Here is a 21666-nt window from a genome sequence, read left to right on the forward strand (position 1 = left end):
CTTAATTGTTAATGAACTCAAAATGATGCTAACAGTGATAATAGTGAAAGAATTGTCGGAAGAATTGTTAATGAATTCAAAAATGAATGAAGGATGAGAGCGATGTTCAATGGTACATGTTTTCTTTCCTGAACCGCCGATGTTTCCAATCACGAATCTCAGTCATGAGATTTGAACATCATGAAGGAGTTCAAAAGTGTCAAACTGGGCCGGTCTCCATTTTATGAGTCCAGAGACCGAGGATAAAACTACAAGTCCCTGGTTCAGATTTGACTCGTCTGAATCCAAACACAGCAGCGTTCTTCCACCAGGCCAGAGGAGTTGATCATGATAACAAGATATCTTCATGCTACTACAACACACAAACTCATCACCAGAAAAGACTTCATGGTGGAACAACAAATCTCCTCCCAATGGGAAAAACATTGAGTTGAACAATCAACTTTTCCATGATGACATGGAGAGCTTGGCAGCAGCAGCAGGCTTCCATTGGGGGCTGATATGCCAGCTCCACTTAGCCTTCTTTGGAATGGTTTCAGCTGGAGTGATGCTGTTATTGAGACCTTTTATCTGGAACAACACCACCTGCATGGAGACTGAGGACTTCAACAGATGCAGATGTTGACCCAGAATGAATCTAAATATTCCAGATGTGTTAAATCAATCCAGCAGCAGTGGTGGGAGCGTCGTAAACTCACTCACTCAGCAGCCGTCAGCCTCCGTACCTGCACGGAGTCCAGCCTGATGTGGTCTCTGTTGTCTGCTCCCAGAGGTGGTCTGTCAACTCTGAACCAGGGGGCTCATCTCTCTGGTGGGAGGTCAGTGGAGGAGCTGCAGCGGGGGAGGCTAGGATGGGCTCCTGTAGGAGGAGCTCTGGCCCTCCTTCAGCACCAGCCAGTGGGAGGGAGTTTGGAAACCTGAGGGGACACAGGAGGAGCTACAGGGGGAGGGAAGGTGGATCAGAACCATTCTCACAAGAGCGCTGAGGGGACACAGGAGGAGCTACAGGGGGAGGGAAGGTGGATCAGAACCCTTCTAACAAGAGCGCTGAGGGGACACAGGAGGAGCTACAGGGGGAGGGAAGGTGGATCAGAACCCTTCTAACAAGAGCGCTGAGGGGACACAGGAGGAGCTACAGGGGGAGGGAAGGTGGATCAGAACCGTTCTAACAAGAGCGCTGAGGGGACACAGGAGGAGCTACAGGGGGAGGGAAGGTGGATCAGAACCCTTGTAACAAGAGCGCTGAGGGGACACAGGAGGAGCTACAGGGGGAGGGAAGGTGGATCAGAACCCTTCTAACAAGAGCGCTGAGGGGACACAGGAGGAGCTACAGGGGGAGGGAAGGTGGATCAGAACCGTTCTAACAAGAGCCTGAGGGGACACAGGAGGAGCTACAGGGGGAGGGAAGGTGGATCAGAACCGTTCTAACAAGAGCGCTGAGGGGACACAGGAGGAGCTACAGGGGGAGGGAAGGTGGATCAGAACCGTTCTAACAAGAGCGCTGAGGGGACACAGGAGGAGCTACAGGGGGAGGGAAGGTGGATCAGAACCGTTCTAACAAGAGCGCTGAGGGGACACAGGAGGAGCTACAGGGGGAGGGAAGGTGGATCAGAACCGTTCTAACAAGAGCGCTGAGGGGACACAGGAGGAGCTACAGGGGGAGGGAAGGTGGATCAGAACCGTTCTTACAAGAGCGCTGTCCCACTAATGTTCCTCACCAGAATCCTCCTGTCAGGGGGGAACCGTCCATGGGTGCTGATGCAGCGGACTGAAGGTTCAACGTAGTCCATGCTGAACTGGTCTTTAGGCACCAGGTGGACTTTGTGCTAAAAACAGCAGAAAAAAAAGACAAAAAGGGGAGAATTTTAACAAAAGTATGCAAATGAGCTGAAGATCAAAATACAAAAAGTAAATCAAGGTTTTTTTCAAATGATTGCCAGCTATTTAGCTAAGAGAAGGACAAATGTCAATCAAGATGTCAGAATGGAACGATCCCACTGGCTTCTGGTCAAGGGAACCATGGAGATGCTAACTTCCTGTTGGACTATCAGGGTGTCTCATCCCTGACATGCTAACTTCCTGTTGGACGATAAGCGTGTCTCATCCCTGACATGCTAACTTCCTGTTGGACGATAAGCGTGTCTCATCCCTGACATGCTAACTTCCTGTTGGACGATAAGCGTGTCTCATCCCTGACATGCTAACTTCCTGTTGGACGATAAGGGTGTCTCATCCCTGACATGCTAACTTCCTTTTGGACTATGAGGGTGTCTCATCCCTGACATGCTAACTTCCTGTTGGACTATGAGGGTGTCTCATCCCTGACATGCTAACTTCCTGTTGGACTATAAAGCCTGATTTAAGCCTGATTTATGCTTCTGTGTCGAGTAGTATTCGTACCTACGCCGTCGACGCAGACCGTACGCCGTAGCCTGAAACGCGCCTCCAAAAAATCCTGCTTACTCATCGCGTCGACGCGTGGTGACGTCACCGTCGAGGACTGTGATTGGTCCGCTCAGAACGTTTTTTCCGGTTCAGTCGCAGCACAACACCGCCATTTTCAAAGTTTCTGTGGTAAAAGCTCCAAGAAAAAAAAGACCAAGCCGAAGAGAGGATTATCGAGGAGGTGCTCAAGTACGACCACCTCTACAACTCCTCTTCGCGGCACTACAAAGACTGACAAATGAACAACAATTGTTGTCTGTGACCGGAAGAAAACCAAGGAATCCGACAAGAGCCCCGTAAACAATACAAAGACAAAGCCACACCCCCTAGCGGCTTGGCGGTGTATTGCAGAGCAACGCGTTCCCTCGACGCAGAATAAACCAGGCTTGTCAGTCGCACCTGTTTTACGCCCCCGTGCCAGATAAGGACCCCCATCGGGCTGTGCCACCCTGGAGGGAGCGCGTCTCACAGTCAGTCAGCGGAACCATGCGGATCCGGGCCGGAGCTGTGGGAAGGAGCGCCAATTGTATCGGGTTGTTGTTTTCTGGACTGCAGCAGAACAGGAGCAGCCGGGACTGGAATGTAGAAGTAGGTTATCTTGAAGTTGACTCAGTTATGGTGAACGATATTGTGGTTCAACACTTTAATGAGCTTTAAGGCAAACACATTTCATGAGGAAACAACGCCGGAATTGGACGGATTTCAGCGGCACACAACAACGTATCCGATACACCTCATTGGAAACCTGGTGGTCTAAGACTAAGAAACACCAGTCACCATGAAGAAAGGAACTTTTAGCTGAGCACTCATGTTCTTTTCTGCAGGTTGAATGTCGCATTTGTTGGACAGAAGCGTCTCATCTCAACAAAAGCACCTCTTCAGTGCTGAGGCATGATGGGGCCAGGCATGAGAATGAAGTCCCAGATCCACCAGGATGAACTCAGGTATACAGCCACTCTCCAACTGACTCACAGTTGCTTCATTGATCATTAATTCCTCTTCATTTCTTCTCTCCTTCATCTTTAACCATCCAGCTTCCAGGAAGCAGATGCTGGATGAGGCTCTGCTGAATTTCATCCTGAAGGACTGCCAGCCCCTCAGCACTGTTGAGAGGGAAGGGTTCAGGGAACTGGTTCAGGTCCTTGAGCCTCATATGTTTGCCAACCAGAAAGGTTTGTGTGGAAATGATCTAAAGCAGTCGTTGATATCTCCAGTTTATTTCATCTTTAATTTCAATGTATTGATTTACTCTGGGTGTCATTTTCAGACCATCAAACAAACGGTGGCCAAAAAGTACCAGGAGGAACGGGAAGGAGTGAAAAAGGAAGTCCAGCTGCCATGTGGACATCTGTGGACATGGAGGCTCCCTTGGCTCTGACCTGTCACTGCATTAGTGAGAATGAATGTGTTGGGAGTGCAAGACTTTCCACAAAGTCACCCTGCATCATTTTGAGGTTCGTAGCAACTCTTACTGCATCACTGTAGCTTCATTTTGAGGTCAACAGAAAGTCTACATTACTGTCAACATCATTTTTAGGTTAGTAGCAACTCTCATTACATCACTTTAGAATCATTTTGACATTAGTAGCAACTCTCATTACATCACTTTAGCATTTTTTGAAATTTATACCAACTCTCACCACATCACTTTAGCATCATTTCGTAGGTTACTAGAAACTCTCATTACATCATCTTAGCATCATTTTGAGATGATTAGCAACTCTCATCACATCACTGTAGCATCATTTCTTAGGTTAGTAGCAACTCTCACGACATCACTGTCAACATCATTTTGAGGTTCGTAGCAAACCTCACTACATCATTGTAGCATCATTTCTTAGGGAAGTAGCAACTCTCATTACACCGCTTTAGCATTATTTTGAAATTACTATCAACTCTCACCACATTACTTTCGCATTATTTTAAGGTTTTTAGAAACTCTCATTATATCACTTTTAGCATCATTTTGAGGTTTTTTAGCAACTCTCACCACATCACTGTAGCATCATTTTGTAATTAATAGCAACTCTCATTACATCACTGTAGCATCATTTCTTGGGTTAGGAGCAACTCTTATTAAGTCACTGTAGCATCATTTAAGATGATGAGCAACTCTCATCACATAAATGAAGAATAATTTCTTAGGTTAGTAGAAACTCTCATTGCATCACTTCAGCATTGTTTTGAGATGATTAGCAACTCATCACATCACTGCAGTACCCTTTCTTAGGTAAGTAGCAACTCTCACTACATCACTGTAGCATCATTTCTTAGGTTAGAAGAAACTCTCATTACATCACTGGCATCATTCTGAGATTGGATTGCAACTCTCATGACATCACTTTAGCATCATTTTGAGATTAGTAGCAAGTCTCACTACATCACTGTAGCATCATTTCTTAGGTTAGTAGCAACTGTCTTTACATCACTTTAGGATCATTTTTAGATTAGTAGCAACTCTCACCACATCACTGTAGCATCACTTCTTAGGTTTGTAGCAACTCTCATGAAGTCACTGTAGCATCATTTTGAGGTTCGTAGCAACTCTCACTACATCACTTTAGCATCATTTTTAGATTAGTAGCAACTCTCACGACATCACTGTGGCATCATTTCTTTGGTTAGTAGCAACTCTCATTACATCACTTTAGGATCATTTTTAGATAAGTAGCAACTCTCACTACATCACTGTAGTATCATTTCTTAGGTTAGTAGCAACTCTCATGAAGTCACTGTAGCATCATTTTGAGGTTCGTAGCAACTCCCACTACATAACTTTAGCATCATTTTTAGATTAGTAGCAACTCTCACTACATCACTGTAGCATCATTTCTTTGGTTAGTAGCAACTCTCATTACATCACTTTAGGATCATTTTTAGATTAGTAGCAACTCTCACCACATCACTGTAGTATCATTTCTTTGTTTAGTAGCAACTCTCACTGCATCACTGTAGCATCATTTCTTAGGTTCGTAGCAACTGTCATTACATTACTGTAGCATCATTTCTTAGGTTTGAAGCAACTCTCATTACATCACTTTAGCATAATTTTGAAATTCTTAACAACTCTCATTACATCACTTTAGCATCATTTTGAGATGATTAGCAACTCTCATTACATCACTTTAGCATAATTTTGAAATTCTTAACAACTCTCATTACATCACTTTAGCATCATTTTGAGATGATTAGCAACTCTCATCACATCACTGTCGCATCCTTTCTTAGGTTAGTAGCAACCCTCACTACATCACTGTCAACATCATTTTGAGGTCAGTAGCAACTCTCACTACATCACTGTAGCATCATTTCTTCGGTTCGTAGCAACTCTCATTACATCACTTCAGCATCATTATGAGGTTCGTAGCAACTCTCACTACATTACTGTAGCATCATTTCTTAGGTTCCTAGCAACTCTCACTACATCACTGTAGCATCATTTCTGAGGTTAGGAGCAACTCTCATGAAGTCACTGTAGCATCATTTTGAGGTTCGTAGCAACTCTCACTACATCACTGTAGCATCATTTCTTAGGTTAGTAGCAACTCTCATTACATCACTGTAGCATCATTTCTTTGTTTAGTAGCAACTCTCACTACATCACTGGAGCATCATTTCTTAGGTTCGTAGCAACTGTCATTACATTACTGTAGCATCATTTCTTAGGTTCTTCGCAACTCTCACTCTGTCACTGTCGCATTATTTTGAGAGTTTTAGCAAATCTTACTACATTACTGTCAGCTTCATTTTCAGCATCATAGCAACTCTCATTACATCACTTAAGCATCGTTTTGAGATGAGTAGCAACTCTCACTACATCACTGTAGCATCATTTCTTTGGTGAGTAGCAACTCTCACTACATGACTGTAGCATCATTTCTTAGGTTCGTAGCAACTGTCATTACATTACTTTAGCATCATTTCTTTGGTTAGTAGCAACTCTCACTACATCACTGTAGCATCATTTCTTAGGTTAGTAGCAACTCTCATTACATCACTTTAGCATCATTTTGAGATGAGTAGAACTCTCACTACATCACTGTCAGCATCATTTTGAGGTTAGTAGCAACTCTCACTACATCACTGTAGCATCATTTCTTAGGTTTGTAGCAACTCTCATTACATCACTTTAGCATAATTTTGAAATTCTTAGCAACTCTCATTACATCACTTTAGCATAATTTTGAGATGATTAGCAACTCTCATTAAATCACTTTATCATAATTTTGAAATTCTTAACCACTCTCATTACATCACTTTAGCATCATTTTGAGATGATTAGCAACTCTCATCACATCACTGTAGCATCATTTCTTTGTTTCGTAGCAACTCTCACTACATCACTGTAGCATCATTTCTTAGGTTCGTAGCAACTCTCACTCCATTACTGTAGCATTATTTTGAGAGTTTTAGCAAATCTTACTGCATCACTGTCAGCATCATTTTGAGCATCATAGCAACTCTCACTACATCACTGTAGCATCATTTCTTAGGTTAGTAGCAACTGTCATTACATCTATTCAGCATCATTTTGAAATTAGTAGCAACTCTCATTACATCACTGTAGCATCATTTTGAGATGAGTAGCAACTCTCACTACATCACTGCAGCCTTATTTTGAGGTAAGCAGAACTTCTCAGTACATTACTGTCAGCATCATTTTGAGGTTAGTAGCAACTCTCACTACATGACTGTAGCATCATTTTTAGTTTAGTAGCAATTTATTACATCACTGTAGCATCATTTCTTAGGTTAGGAGCAACTCTCATTAAGTCACTGTGGCATCATTTTGAGGTTCGTAGCATCTCTCACCACATCACTGTAGCATCATTTCTTCGGTTTGTAGCAACTCTCATTACATCACTTTAGCATAATTTTGAAATTCTTAACAACTCTCATTACATCACTTTCGCATCATTTTGAGATGATTAGCAACTCTCATCACATCACTGTAGCATCCTTTCTTAGGTTAGTAGCAACCCTCACTACATCACTGTCAACATCATTTTGAGGTCAGTAGCAACTCTCACTACATCACTTTAGCATAATTTTGAGATGATTAGCAACTCTCATTAAATCACTTTAGCATAATTTTGAAATTCTTAACCACTCTCATTACATCACTTTAGCATCATTTTGAGATGATTAGCAACTCTCATCACATCACTGTAGCATCATTTCTTTGTTTCGTAGCAACTCTCACTACATCACTGTAGCATCATTTCTTAGGTTCGTAGCAACTCTCACTCCATTACTGTAGCATTATTTTGAGAGTTTTAGCAAATCTTACTACATCACTGTCAGCATCATTTTGAGCATCATAGCAACTCTCACTACATCGCTGTAGCATCATTTCTTAGGTTAGTAGCAACTGTCATTACATCTGTTCAGCATCATTTTGAAATTAGTAGCAACTCTCATTACATCACTGTAGCATCATTTTGAGATGAGTAGCAACTCTCACTACATCACTGCAGCCTTATATTGAGGTAAGCAGAAATTCTCAGTACATTACTGTCAGCATCATTTTGAGGTTAGGAGCAACTCTCACTACATGACTGTAGCATCATTTTTAGGTTAGTAGCAATTTATTACATCACTGTAGCATCATTTCTTAGGTTAGGAGCAACTCTCATTAAGTCACTGTGGCATCATTTTGAGGTTCGTAGCATCTCTCACCACATCACTGTAGCATCATTTCTTAGGTTTGTAGCAACTCTCATTACATCACTTTAGTATAATTTTGAAATTCTTAACAACTCTCATTACATCACTTTCGCATCATTTTGAGATGATTAGCAACTCTCATCACATCACTGTAGCATCCTTTCTTAGGTTAGTAGCAACCCTCACTACATCACTGTCAACATCATTTTGAGGTCAGTAGCAACTCTCACTACGTCACTGTAGCATCATTTCTTCGGTTCGTAGCAACTCTCATTACATCACTTCAGCATCATTATGAGGTTCGTAGCAACTCTCACTTCATTACTGTAGCATCATTTCTTAGGTTCGTAGCAACTCTCACTCCATCACTGTAGCATTATTTTGAGAGTTTTAGCAAATCTTACTACATTACTGTGAGCATCATTTTGAGCATCATAGTAACTCTCACTACATCACTGTAGCATAATTTCTTAATTTAGTAGCAACTCTCATGACATCACTTAAGCATCGTTTTGAGATGAGTAGCAACTCTCACTACATCACTGTAGCATCATTTCTTAGGTTAGGAGCAACTCTCATTAAGTCACTGTGGCATCATTTTGAGGTTCGTAGCATCTCTCACCACATCACTGTAGCATCATTTCTTAGGTTTGTAGCAACTCTCATTACATCACTTTAGCATAATTTTGAAATTCTTAACAACTCTCATTACATCACTTTCGCATCATTTTGAGATGATTAGCAACTCTCATCACATCACTGTAGCATCCTTTCTTAGGTTAGTAGCAACCCTCACTACATCACTGTCAACATCATTTTGAGGTCAGTAGCAACTCTCACTACGTCACTGTAGCATCATTTCTTCGGTTCGTAGCAACTCTCATTACATCACTTCAGCATCATTATGAGGTTCGTAGCAACTCTCACTACATTACTGTAGCATCATTTCTTAGGTTCGTAGCAACTCTCACTCCATCACTGTAGCATTATTTTGAGAGTTTTAGCAAATCTTACTACATTACTGTGAGCATCATTTTGAGCATCATAGTAACTCTCATTACATCACTTTCGCATCATTTTGAGATGATTAGCAACTCTCATCACATCACTGTAGCATCCTTTCTTAGGTTAGTAGCAACCCTCACTACATCACTGTCAACATCATTTTGAGGTCAGCAGCAACTCTCACTACGTCACTGTAGCATCATTTCTTCGGTTCGTAGCAACTCTCATTACATCACTTCAGCATCATTATGAGGTTCGTAGCAACTCTCACTACATTACTGTAGCATCATTTCTTAGGTTCGTAGCAACTCTCACTCCATCACTGTAGAATTATTTTGAGAGTTTTAGCAAATCTTACTACATTACTGTGAGCATCATTTTGAGCATCATAGTAACTCTCACTACATCACTGTAGCATAATTTCTTAATTTAGTAGCAACTCTCATGACATCACTTAAGCATCGTTTTGAGATGAGTAGCAACTCTCACTACATCACTGTAGCATCATTTCTTAGGTTAGGAGCAACTCTCATTAAGTCACTGTGGCATCATTTTGAGGTTCGTAGCATCTCTCACCACATCACTGTAGCATCATTTCTTCGGTTTGTAGCAACTCTCATTACATCACTTTAGCATAATTTTGAAATTCTTAACAACTCTCATTACATCACTTTCGCATCATTTTGAGATGATTAGCAACTCTCATCACATCACTGTAGCATCCTTTCTTAGGCTAGTAGCAACCCTCACTACATCACTGTCAACATCATTTTGAGGTCAGTAGCAACTCTCACTACATCACTTTAGCATAATTTTGAGATGATTAGCAACTCTCATTAAATCACTTTAGCATAATTTTGAAATTCTTAACCACTCTCATTACATCACTTTAGCATCATTTTGAGATGATTAGCAACTCTCATCACATCACTGTAGCATCATTTCTTTGTTTCGTAGCAACTCTCACTACATCACTGTAGCATCATTTCTTAGGTTCGTAGCAACTCTCACTCCATTACTGTAGCATTATTTTGAGAGTTTTAGCAAATCTTACTACATCACTGTCAGCATCATTTTGAGCATCATAGCAACTCTCACTACATCGCTGTAGCATCATTTCTTAGGTTAGTAGCAACTGTCATTACATCTATTCAGCATCATTTTGAAATTAGTAGCAACTCTCATTACATCACTGTAGCATCATTTTGAGATGAGTAGCAACTCTCACTACATCACTGCAGCCTTATTTTGAGGTAAGCAGAAATTCTCAGTACATTACTGTCAGCATCATTTTTAGGTTAGTAGCAATTTATTACATCACTGTCGCATCATTTCTTAGGTTAGGAGCAACTCTCATTAAGTCACTGTGGCATCATTTTGAGGTTCGTAGCATCTCTCACCACATCACTGTAGCATCATTTCTTAGGTTTGTAGCAACTCTCATTACATCACTTTAGCATAATTTTGAAATTCTTAACAACTCTCATTACATCACTTTCGCATCATTTTGAGATGATTAGCAACTCTCATCACATCACTGTAGCATCCTTTCTTAGGTTAGTAGCAACCCTCACTACATCACTGTCAACATCATTTTGAGGTAAGTAGCAACTCTCACTACGTCACTGTAGCATCATTTCTTCGGTTCGTAGCAACTCTCATTACATCACTTCAGCATCATTATGAGGTTCGTAGCAACTCTCACTACATTACTGTAGCATCATTTCTTAGGTTCGTAGCAACTCTCACTCCATCACTGTAGCATTATTTTGAGAGTTTTAGCAAATCTTACTACATTACTGTGAGCATCATTTTGAGCATCATAGTAACTCTCATTACATCACTTTCGCATCATTTTGAGATGATTAGCAACTCTCATCACATCACTGTAGCATCCTTTCTTAGGTTAGGAGCAACCCTCACTACATCACTGTCAACATCATTTTGAGGTCAGTAGCAACTCTCACTACGTCACTGTAGCATCATTTCTTCGGTTCGTAGCAACTCTCATTACATCACTTCAGCATCATTATGAGGTTCGTAGCAACTCTCACTACATTACTGTAGCATCATTTCTTAGGTTCGTAGCAACTCTCACTCCATCACTGTAGCATTATTTTGAGAGTTTTAGCAAATCTTACTACATTACTGTGAGCATCATTTTGAGCATCATAGTAACTCTCACTACATCACTGTAGCATAATTTCTTAATTTAGTAGCAACTCTCATGACATCACTTAAGCATCGTTTTGAGATGAGTAGCAACTCTCACTACATCACTGTAGCATCATTTCTTAGGTTCGTAGCAACTCTCACTCCATCACTGTAGCATTATTTTGAGAGTTTTAGCAAATCTTACTACATTACTGTCAGCATCATTTTGAGCATCATAGTAACTCTCACTACATCACTTTAGCATCATTTCTTAGGTTAGTGGCAACTCTCATTACATCACTTAAGCATCGTTTTGAGATGAGTAGCAACTCTCACTACATGACTGTAGCATCATTTCTTAGGTTCGTAGCAACTCTCATTACATCACTTTAGCATCATTTTGAGATGAGTAGAACTCTCACTACATCACTGTCAGCATCATTTTGAGGTTAGTAGCAACTCTCACTACATCACTGTAGCATCATTTTTAGGTTAGTAGCAATTTATTACATCACTGTAGCATCATTTCTTAGGTTAGTAGCAACTCTCATTACATCACTTTAGCATCATTTTGAGATGAGTAGCAACTCTCACTACATCACTGTAGCATCATTTCTTTGTTTAGTAGCAACTCTCACTCCATCACTGTAGCATTACTTTGAGAGTTTTAGCAAATCTTACTACATTACTGTCAGCATCATTTTGAGCATCATAGCAACTCTCACTACATCACTGTAGCATCATTTCTTAGATTAGTAGCAACTCTCATTACATCACTTAAGCATCGTTTTGAGATGAGTAGCAACTCTCACTACATCACTCTAGCATCATTTCTTTGGTGAATAGCAACTCTCACTCCATCACTGTAGCATTATTTTGAGATTTTTCGAAACTCATTATATCACTTTTAGCATCATTTTGAGGTTTTTAGCAACTCTCTACACATCACTGGAGCATCATTTCTTGGGTTAGTAGCAACTCTCATGACATTACTGTTAGCACCATGATGAGGTTCGTCGCAACTCTCATGACATTACTGTAAGCATCATTATGAGGTTAGTAGCAACTCTCACGACATCACTGTAGCATCATTTTGAGGTTTTAAAAAAAATGTAAAGAAAATTTCGTTGACATTTCCACCATGGTTAATGAAAATAAAGCAATCTTGAATCTAAGCAACTCTCACAAGATTACTGTGAGCATCATTTTAGCATAGTAGCAGCTCTCACCACATCACTGTAGCATCATTTTGAGATGAGTAGCAGCTCTCACCACATCACTGTAGCATCATTTTGAGATGAGTAGCAGCTCTCACTACATGACTGCAGCATCATTTTTAGGTTAGTAGCAATTTATTACATCACTGTAGCATCATTTCTTAGTTTAGGAGCAACTCTCATTAAGTCACTGTAGCATCATTTTGAGGTACGTAGCAACTCTCACTACATCACTGTCAGCATCATTTTAAAGTTAGAAGCAAGTCTCAATTCATCATTTTAGCATCATTTTTAAATTAGTAGGAACTCTCATTACATCACTTTAGCATCATTTTGAGATGAGTAGCAACTCTCATCACAACACTGTAGCATCATTTCTTAGGTTAGGAGCAACTCTCATGAAGTCACTGTAACATCATTTTGAGGTTCGTAGCAACTCTCACTACATCACTGTCAGCATCATTTTAAGGTTAGAAGCAAGTCTCACGACATGACTGTAGCATCATTTTGAGGTTTTAATCAACTCTCATGACATCACATTAGCATCATTTTGAGATTAGTAGCAACTCTCACTGCATCACTGTCGCATAATTTCTTAGGTTAGCAGCAACTGTCATTACATCTATTCAGCATCATTTTGAAATTAGTAGCAACTCTCATTACATCACTGTAGTATCATTTTGAGATGAGTAGCAACTCTCACTACATCACTGCAGCCTTATTTTGAGGTAAGCAGAAATTCTCAGTACATTACTGTCAGCATCATTTTGAGGTTTGTTGCAACTCTCACTACATGACTGTAGCATCATTTTTGGGTTAGTAGCAATTTATTACATCACTGTAGCATCATTTCTTAGGTTAGGAGCAACTCTCATTAAGTCACTGTAGCATCATTTTGAGGTTCGTAGCAACTCTCACCACATCACTGTAGCATCATTTCTTAGGTTTGTAGCAACTCTCATTACATCACTTTAGCATAATTTTGAAATTCTGAGCAACTCTCATTACATCACTTTAGCATCATTTTGAGATGATTAGCAACTCTCATCACATCACTGTAGCATCCTTTCTTAGGTTAGTAGCAACTCTCACTACATCACTGTCACATCCTTTCTTAGGTTAGTAGCAACCCTCACTACATCACTGTCAACATCATTTTGAGGTCAGTAGCAACTCTCACTAAATCACTGGAGCATCATTTCTTCGGTTCGTAGCAACTCTCATTACATCACTTCAGCATCATTATGAGGTTCGTAGCAACTCTCACTTCATCACTGTTGCATCATTCCTTTGGTTAATAGCAACTCTCACTGCATCACTGTAGCATCATTTCTGAGGTTAGTAGCAACTCTCATGACGTCACTTTAGCTTCATTTTTAAATTAGTAGGAACTCTCATTACATCACTTTATTATCATTTTGAGATGAGTGGCAACTCTCATCACATCACTGTAGCATCATTTCTTAGGTTAGGAGCAACTCTCACTACATCACTGTAGCATCATCTCTGAGGTTAGTAGCAACTCTCATTACATCACTTTAGCATTTTTTGAAATTAATAGCAACTCTCATTACATCGCTTTAGCATCATTTTTAGATTAGTAGCAAATGTCACTACATCACTGTAGCATCATTTCTTTGGTTAGTCGCAACTCTCATTACAACACTTTAGCATCATTTTGAGGTTCGTCACAACTGTCACTACATTACTGTAGCATCATTTTGAGATGAGTAGGAACTCTCACTACATCACTGTAGCATCATTTTGAGATGAGTAGGAACTCTCACTACATCACTGTAGCATCATTTCTTTGTTTAGTAGCAACTCTCACTACATCACTGTAGCATTATTTTGAGAGTTTTAGCAAATCTTACTGCATTACTGTCAACATCATTTTGAGCATCATAGCAACTCTCACTACATTACTGTAGCATCATGTTGAGGTTCGTAGCAACTCTCACTACATTACTGTAGCATCATGTTGAGGTTCGTAGCATCTCTCACTACATTACTGACAGCATCATTGTGAGGTTTTTAGCAACTCTCGCCACATCACTTTAGCATCATTTTGAGATTTTGAGCAACTCTTCCGACATCACTGTAGCAGCATTTTGAGGTTTTTAGCAACTTTCACTACTTCACTGTAGCATCATTTGGAGGATAGTAGCAACTCTCATTACATCACTGTAGCATCATTTTGAGGTTCGTAGCAACTCTCACTACATTACTGTAGCATCATGTTGAGGATTTTAGCAACTCTCACTACATTACTGTACCATCATTTTGAGATTCGTAGCAACTCTCAATTCATCACTATAGCATCATTTTGAGGTTCGTGGCACCTCTCACTTCATCACTGTAGCATCACATTGAGGATTTTAGCAACTCTCACCACATCACTTTAGCATCATTTTGAGATTTTTAGCAACACATACAACATCACTGTAGCATTGTTGAGGTTCGTAGCAAGTCTCACTACATTACTTACAGCATCATTTTTAGATTTTTATTAGCAACTCTCACTACATTACTGTCAGAATCATTTTAAGGTTTTAAGCAACTCTTATTGCATCGCTGGAGCATCATTTTGAGGTCCGTAGCAACTCTCACTACATTACTGGAGCATCATTTGGAGATTTTAAGCAACTGTCACTACATCACTGTAGAATCATTTGAAGGATAGTAGCAACTCTCACCACATCACTGTCGCATCATTTTTAGTTTTTTAAGAAACTCTCACCACATCACTGTGGCATCATTTTGAGATTTTAAGCAACTCTCACTACATGAATGTCAGCATCATTTTAAGGTTTTTACCAACACTAAATACATCACTGCAGCATCATTTTGAGGTTCGTAGCAACTCTCACTACATTACTGTAGCATCATTTTGAGGTTCGTAGCATCTCTCACTACATAACTGACAGCATCATTTTTAATTTTTTTGCAACTCTCACCACATCACTTTAGCATCATTTTGAGGTTTTTAGTTACTTAATACATGACTGGAGTATCATTTTTAGGATCGTAGCAAGTCTCACTACATCACTGTAGCATCATTTTGAGGTTTTTAGCAACTTAATACATTACTGGAGCATCATTTTTAGGATCCTAGCAACTCTCACTACATTACTGGAGCATCATTTTGAGGTTCGTAGCAACTCTCACTACATCACTGTAGCATCATTTTGAAGATTTTTGCAACTCTCACCACATCACTTTAGCATCATTTTGAGATTTTTAGCAACACTTACAACATTACTGTAGTATTATTGAGGTTCGTAGCAAGTCTCACTACATTACTTACAGCATCATTTTTAGATTTTTAGCAACTCCTGCAACATTACTGTAGCATCATTTAGAGGTTCGTAGCAACTCTCACTACATAACTGTAGCATCATTTTGAGGTTCGTAGCAACTCTCACTGCATCAGTGGAGCATCATTTTGAGGTTTTTAGCAACTTAATACATTACTGTAGCATCATTTTGAGGATCGTAGCAACTCTCACTACATTACTGTAGCATCATTTTTAGGTTCGTAGCAACTCTCACTACATTACTGTAGCATCATGTTGAGGTTCGTAGCATGTCTCACTACATTACTGACAGCATCATTGTGAGGTTTTTAGCAACTCTCTCCACATCACTTTAGCATCATTTTGAGATTTTTAACATCTCTTCCGACATCACTGTAGCAGCATTTTGAGGTTTTTAGCAACTTTCAATTCATCACTTTAGCATCATTTTGAGGTTCGTGGCAACTCTCACTTCATCACTGTAGCATCACTTTGAGGATTTTAGCAACTCTCACCACATCACTGTCGCATCATTTTGAGGTTTTTAGCAACTTAATACATGACTGGAGTATCATTTTTAGGATCGTAGCAACTCTCACTACATCACTGTAGCATAATTTTCAGGTTTTTAGCAACTTAATACATTACTGGAGCATCATTTTTAGGATCCAAGCAACTCTCACTACATTACTGGAGCATCATTTTGAGGTTTGTGGCAACTCTCACTACATCACTGTAGCATCATTTTGAAGATTTTTGCAACTGTCACCACATCACTTTAGCATCATTTTGAGATTTTTAGCAACACTTACAACATTACTGTAGCATTATTGAGGTTCGTAGCAAGTCTCACTCCATTACTTACAGCATCATTTTTAGATTTTTTGCAACTCCTGCAACATTACTGTAGCATCATTTTGAGGTTCGTAGCAACTCTCACGACATAACTGTAGCATCATTTTGAGGTTCGTAGCAACTCTCACTACAACAGTGGAGCATCATTTTGAGGTTTGTAGCAACTTAATACATTACTGTAGCATCATTTTGAGGTTCGTAGCAACTCTCACTACATAACTGTGGCATCATTTTGAGGTTCGTAGCAACTCTCACTACAACAGTGGAGAATCATTTTGAGGTTTTTAGCAACTTAATACATTACTGTAGCATCATTTTGAGGATCGTAGCAACTCTCACTACATTACTGTAGCATCATTTTTAGGTTCGTAGCAACTCTCACTACATTACTGTAGCATCATGTTGAGGTTCGTAGCATCTCTCACTACATTACTGACAGCATCATTGTGAGGTTTTTAGCAACTCTCGCCACATCACTTCAGCATCATTTTGAGATTTTTAGCAACTCTTCCGACATCACTGTAGCAGCATTTTGAGGTTTTTAGCAACTTTCAATTCATCACTTTAGCATCATTTTGAGGTTCGTGGCAACTCTCACTTCATCACTGTCGCATCATTTTGAGGTTTTTAGCAACTTAATACATTACTGGAGTATCATTTTTAGGATCGTAGCAACTCTCACTACATCACTGGAGCATCATTTTGAGGTTTTTCGCAACTTAATACATGACTGGAGCATCATTTTTAAGATCCTAGCAACTCTCACTACATCACTGTAGCATCATTTTGAAGATTTTTGCAACTCTCACCACATCACTTTAGCATCATTTTGAGATTTTTAGCAACACTTCCAAAATTACTGGAGCATTATTGAGGTTCGTAGCAAGTCTCACTACATTACTTACAGCATCATTTTTAGATTTTTTGCAACTCCTGCAACATTACTGTAGCATCATTTCAAGGTTCGTAGCAACTCTCACTAATTAACTGTAGCATCATTTTGAGGTTTTTAGCAACTTAATACATTACTGTAGCATCATTTTGAGGATCGTAGCAACTCTCACTACATTACTGTAGCATCATTTTTAGGTTCGTAGCAACTCTTTACTACATTACTGTAGCATCATGTTGAGGTTCGTAGCATCTCTCAATACATTACTGACAGCATCATTGTGAGATTTTTAGCAACTCTCGCCACATCACTTTAGCATCATTTTGAAATTTTTAGCAACTCTTCCGACATCACTGTAGCAGCATTTTGAGGTTTTTAGCAACTTTCACTACTTCACTGTAGCAGCATTTGGAGGATAGTAGCAACTCTCACCACATCACTGTAGCATCATCACTTAGATTAGTAGCAACTCTCACTACATCACTGGAGCATCATTTTGAGGTTTTTAGCAACTTAATACATTACTGTAGCATCATTTTGAGGTTTTAAGCAACTCTCACTACATGACTGTGGAATCATTTTGAGGTTTTAAGCAACTCCTACCACATCACTGTAGCATCATTTATAGGTTCGTAGAAACTCTCACTTCATTACTGGAGCATCATTTTTGGTTCGTAGCAACTCTCACTACATTACTGTGGAGTCATTTTGAGATTTTTAGCAAGTCTCACCACATCACTGTAGCATCATTTTGAGATTTTTAGCAACTCTTACTACATTACTGTAGCATCATTTTTAGATTCGTAGCAACTCTCACTACATCACTGACAGCATCATTTTGAGGTTTTTAGCAACTTAATACATTACTGTAGCATCATTTTGAGGATCGTAGCAACTCTCACTACATTACTGTAGCATCATTTTGAGGGTCGTAGCAACTCTCACTACATTACTGTAGCATCATGTTGAGGATTTTAGCAACTCTCACCACATCACTTTAGCATCATTTTGAGATTTTTAGCAACACATACAACATTACTGTAGCATTATTGAGGTTCGTAGCAAGTCTCACTACATTACTTACGGCATCATTTTTAGATTTTTAGCATCTCTCACTACATTACTGTCAGCATCATTTTAAGGTTTTAAGCAACTCTTATTGCATCGCTGGAGCATCATTTTGAGGTCCGTAGCAACTCTCACTACATTACTGTAGCATCATTTGGAGATTTTAAGCAACTCTCACTACATCACTGTAGAATCATTTGAAGGATAGTAGCAACTCTCACCACATCACTGTCGCATCATTTTTAATTTTTTGAGAAACTCTCACCACATCACTGTGGCATCATTTTGAGATTTTAAGCAACTCTCACTACATGAATGTCAGCATCATTTTAAGGTTTTTACCAACACTAAATACATCACTGCAGCATCATTTTGAGGTTCGTAGCAACTCTCACTACATTACTGTAGCATCATTTTGAGGTTCGTAGCATCTCTCACTACATTACTGACAGCATCATTTTTAATTTTTTTGCAACTCTCACCACATCACTTTAGCATCATTTTGAGGTAAGTAGCAACTCTCACTACATCACTGTAGCATCATTTTGAGTTTTTTAGCAACTTAATACATTACTGGAGCATCATTTTTAGGATCCTAGCAACTCTCACTACATTACTGGAGCATCATTTTGAGGTTCGTGGCAACTCTCACTACATCACTGTAGCATCATTTTGAAGATTTTTGCAACTGTCACCACATCACTTTCGCATCATTTTGAGATTTTTAGCAACACTTACAACTTTACTGTAGCATTATTGAGGTTCGTAGCAAGTCTCACTACATTACTTACAGCATCATTTTTAGATTTTTAGCAACTCCTGCAACATTACTGTAGCATCATTTTGAGGTTCGTCGCAACTCTCACTACATAACTGTAGCATCATTTTGAGGTTCGTAGCAACTCTCACTACATCAGTGGAGCATCATTTTGAGGTTTTTAGCAACTTAATACATTACTGTAGCATCATTTTGAGGATCGTAGCAACTCTCACTACATTACTGTAGCATCATTTTTAGGTTCGTAGCAACTCTCACTACATTACTGTAGCATCATGTTGAGGTTCGTAGCAACTCTCACTACATTACTGACAGCATCATTGTGAGGTTTTTAGCAACTCTCGCCACATCACTTTAGCATCATTTTGAGATTTTTAGCAACTCTTCCGACATCACTGTAGCAGCATTTTTAGGTTTTTAGCAACTTTCACTTCTTCACTGTAGCAGCATTTGGAGGATAGTAGCAACTCTCACCACATCACTGTCCCATGTTTTTAAGATTTTAAGAAACTCTCACCACATCACTGTAGCATCATTTCTTAGATTAGTAGCAACTCTCACTACATCACTGGAGCATCATTGTGAGGTTTTAAGCAACTCTTACTACATCACTGTAGCAGCATTTTGAGGTTTTTAGGAACTTAATACGTTACTGTTGCATAATTTTGAGGTTTTTAGCAACTTAATACATTACTGTAGCATTATTTTGAGGTTCGTAGCAACTCTTACAACATTACTGTCGCATCATTTTGAGGTTTTAAGCAACTCTCACTACATGACTGTGGAATCATTTTGAGGTTTTAAGCAACTCCTACCACATCACTATAGCATCATTTATAGGTTCGTAGCAACTCTCACTTCATTACTGTAGCATCATTTTGAGGTTCGTAGCAACTGTCACTACATTACTGTGGAATCATTTTGAGATATTTAGCAACTCTCACTACATCAGTGGAGCATCATTTTGAGGTTTTTGCAACTTTCAACACATCACAGTCGCATCATTTTGAGTTTTTAAGCAACTCTCACTACATCACTCTAGCATCATTTTGAGGTTTTTAGCAACTTAATACATTACTGTAGCATCATTTTGAGGATTTTAGCAACTCTCACCAAATCACTGGAGCATCATTTTCAGTTCCGTAGCAACTCTCACTACATCACTGTAGCATCATTTTGAGATTTTAAGCAACTCTCACTACATCACTGTCGCATCATTTGGAGTATAGTAGCAACTCTCACCACATCACTGTCGCATCATTTTGAGATTTTAAGCAACTCTCACTACATGACTGTAAGCATCATTTCAAGGTTTTAAGCAACTCTTACTGCATCACTGGAGCATCATTTTGAGATTTGAAGCAACTCTCACTACATCACTTTAGCATCATTTTCTAGATTAGTAGCAACTCTTACTACATCACTGGAGCATCATTTTGAGGTTTTTACCAACACTTAATACATCACTGCAGCATCATTTTGAGGTTTTTAGCAACTCTCCCCACATCACTGTCGCATCATTTTGAGATTTTAAGCAACTCTCACGACATCACTGTAGCATCATTTGGAGGATAGTAGCAAGTCTCACCACATCACTTTAGCATCATTTCTTAGATTAGTAGCAACTCTCACTACATCACTGTAGCATCATTTTGAGGATAGTAGCAAATCTCACTTCAGGACTGTCAGCATCATTTTGAGGTTCGTCGCAACTCTTACTACATCACTGGAGCATCATTTTGAGTTTTTTGAAACTATTACCACATCGCTGTCACATCATTTTGAGATTTTAAGCAACTCTCACTACATCACTGTAGCATCATTTGGAGGATAGTAGCAACTCTCACTACATGACTGTCAGCATCATTTTGAAAGGTTTTAAGCAACTCTGACTGCATCACTGGAGCATCATTTTGAGGTTTTTAGTCAACCTAATACATTACTGTAGCATCATTTTGAGGATCGTAGCAACTCTCACTACATCACTGTAGCATCATTTTGATGTTTTTAGCAACCTAATACATTACTGTAGCATCATTTTGAGGATCGTAGCAACTCTCACTACATCACTGTAGCATCATTTTGAGGTTCGTAGCAACTCTCACTACATTTCTGTAGCATCATTTTTAGGTTCGTAGCAACTCTCACTACATTACTGTGGCATAATTTTTAAGATTTTAGCAACTCTCACCACATCACTTCAGCATCATTTTGAGATTTTTAGCAACTCTTACTACATTACTGTAGCATCATTTTGAAGTTCGTAGCAACTCTCACAGAATTACTGTC

The sequence above is a fragment of the Aulostomus chinensis genome, chromosome 1 (assembly GCF_037954235.1).
Source record: "Aulostomus chinensis isolate RoL2024-O1b breed Wild chromosome 1, RoL_Achi_v1.0, whole genome shotgun sequence".
Lineage (NCBI taxonomy): Eukaryota > Metazoa > Chordata > Actinopteri > Syngnathiformes > Aulostomidae > Aulostomus > Aulostomus chinensis.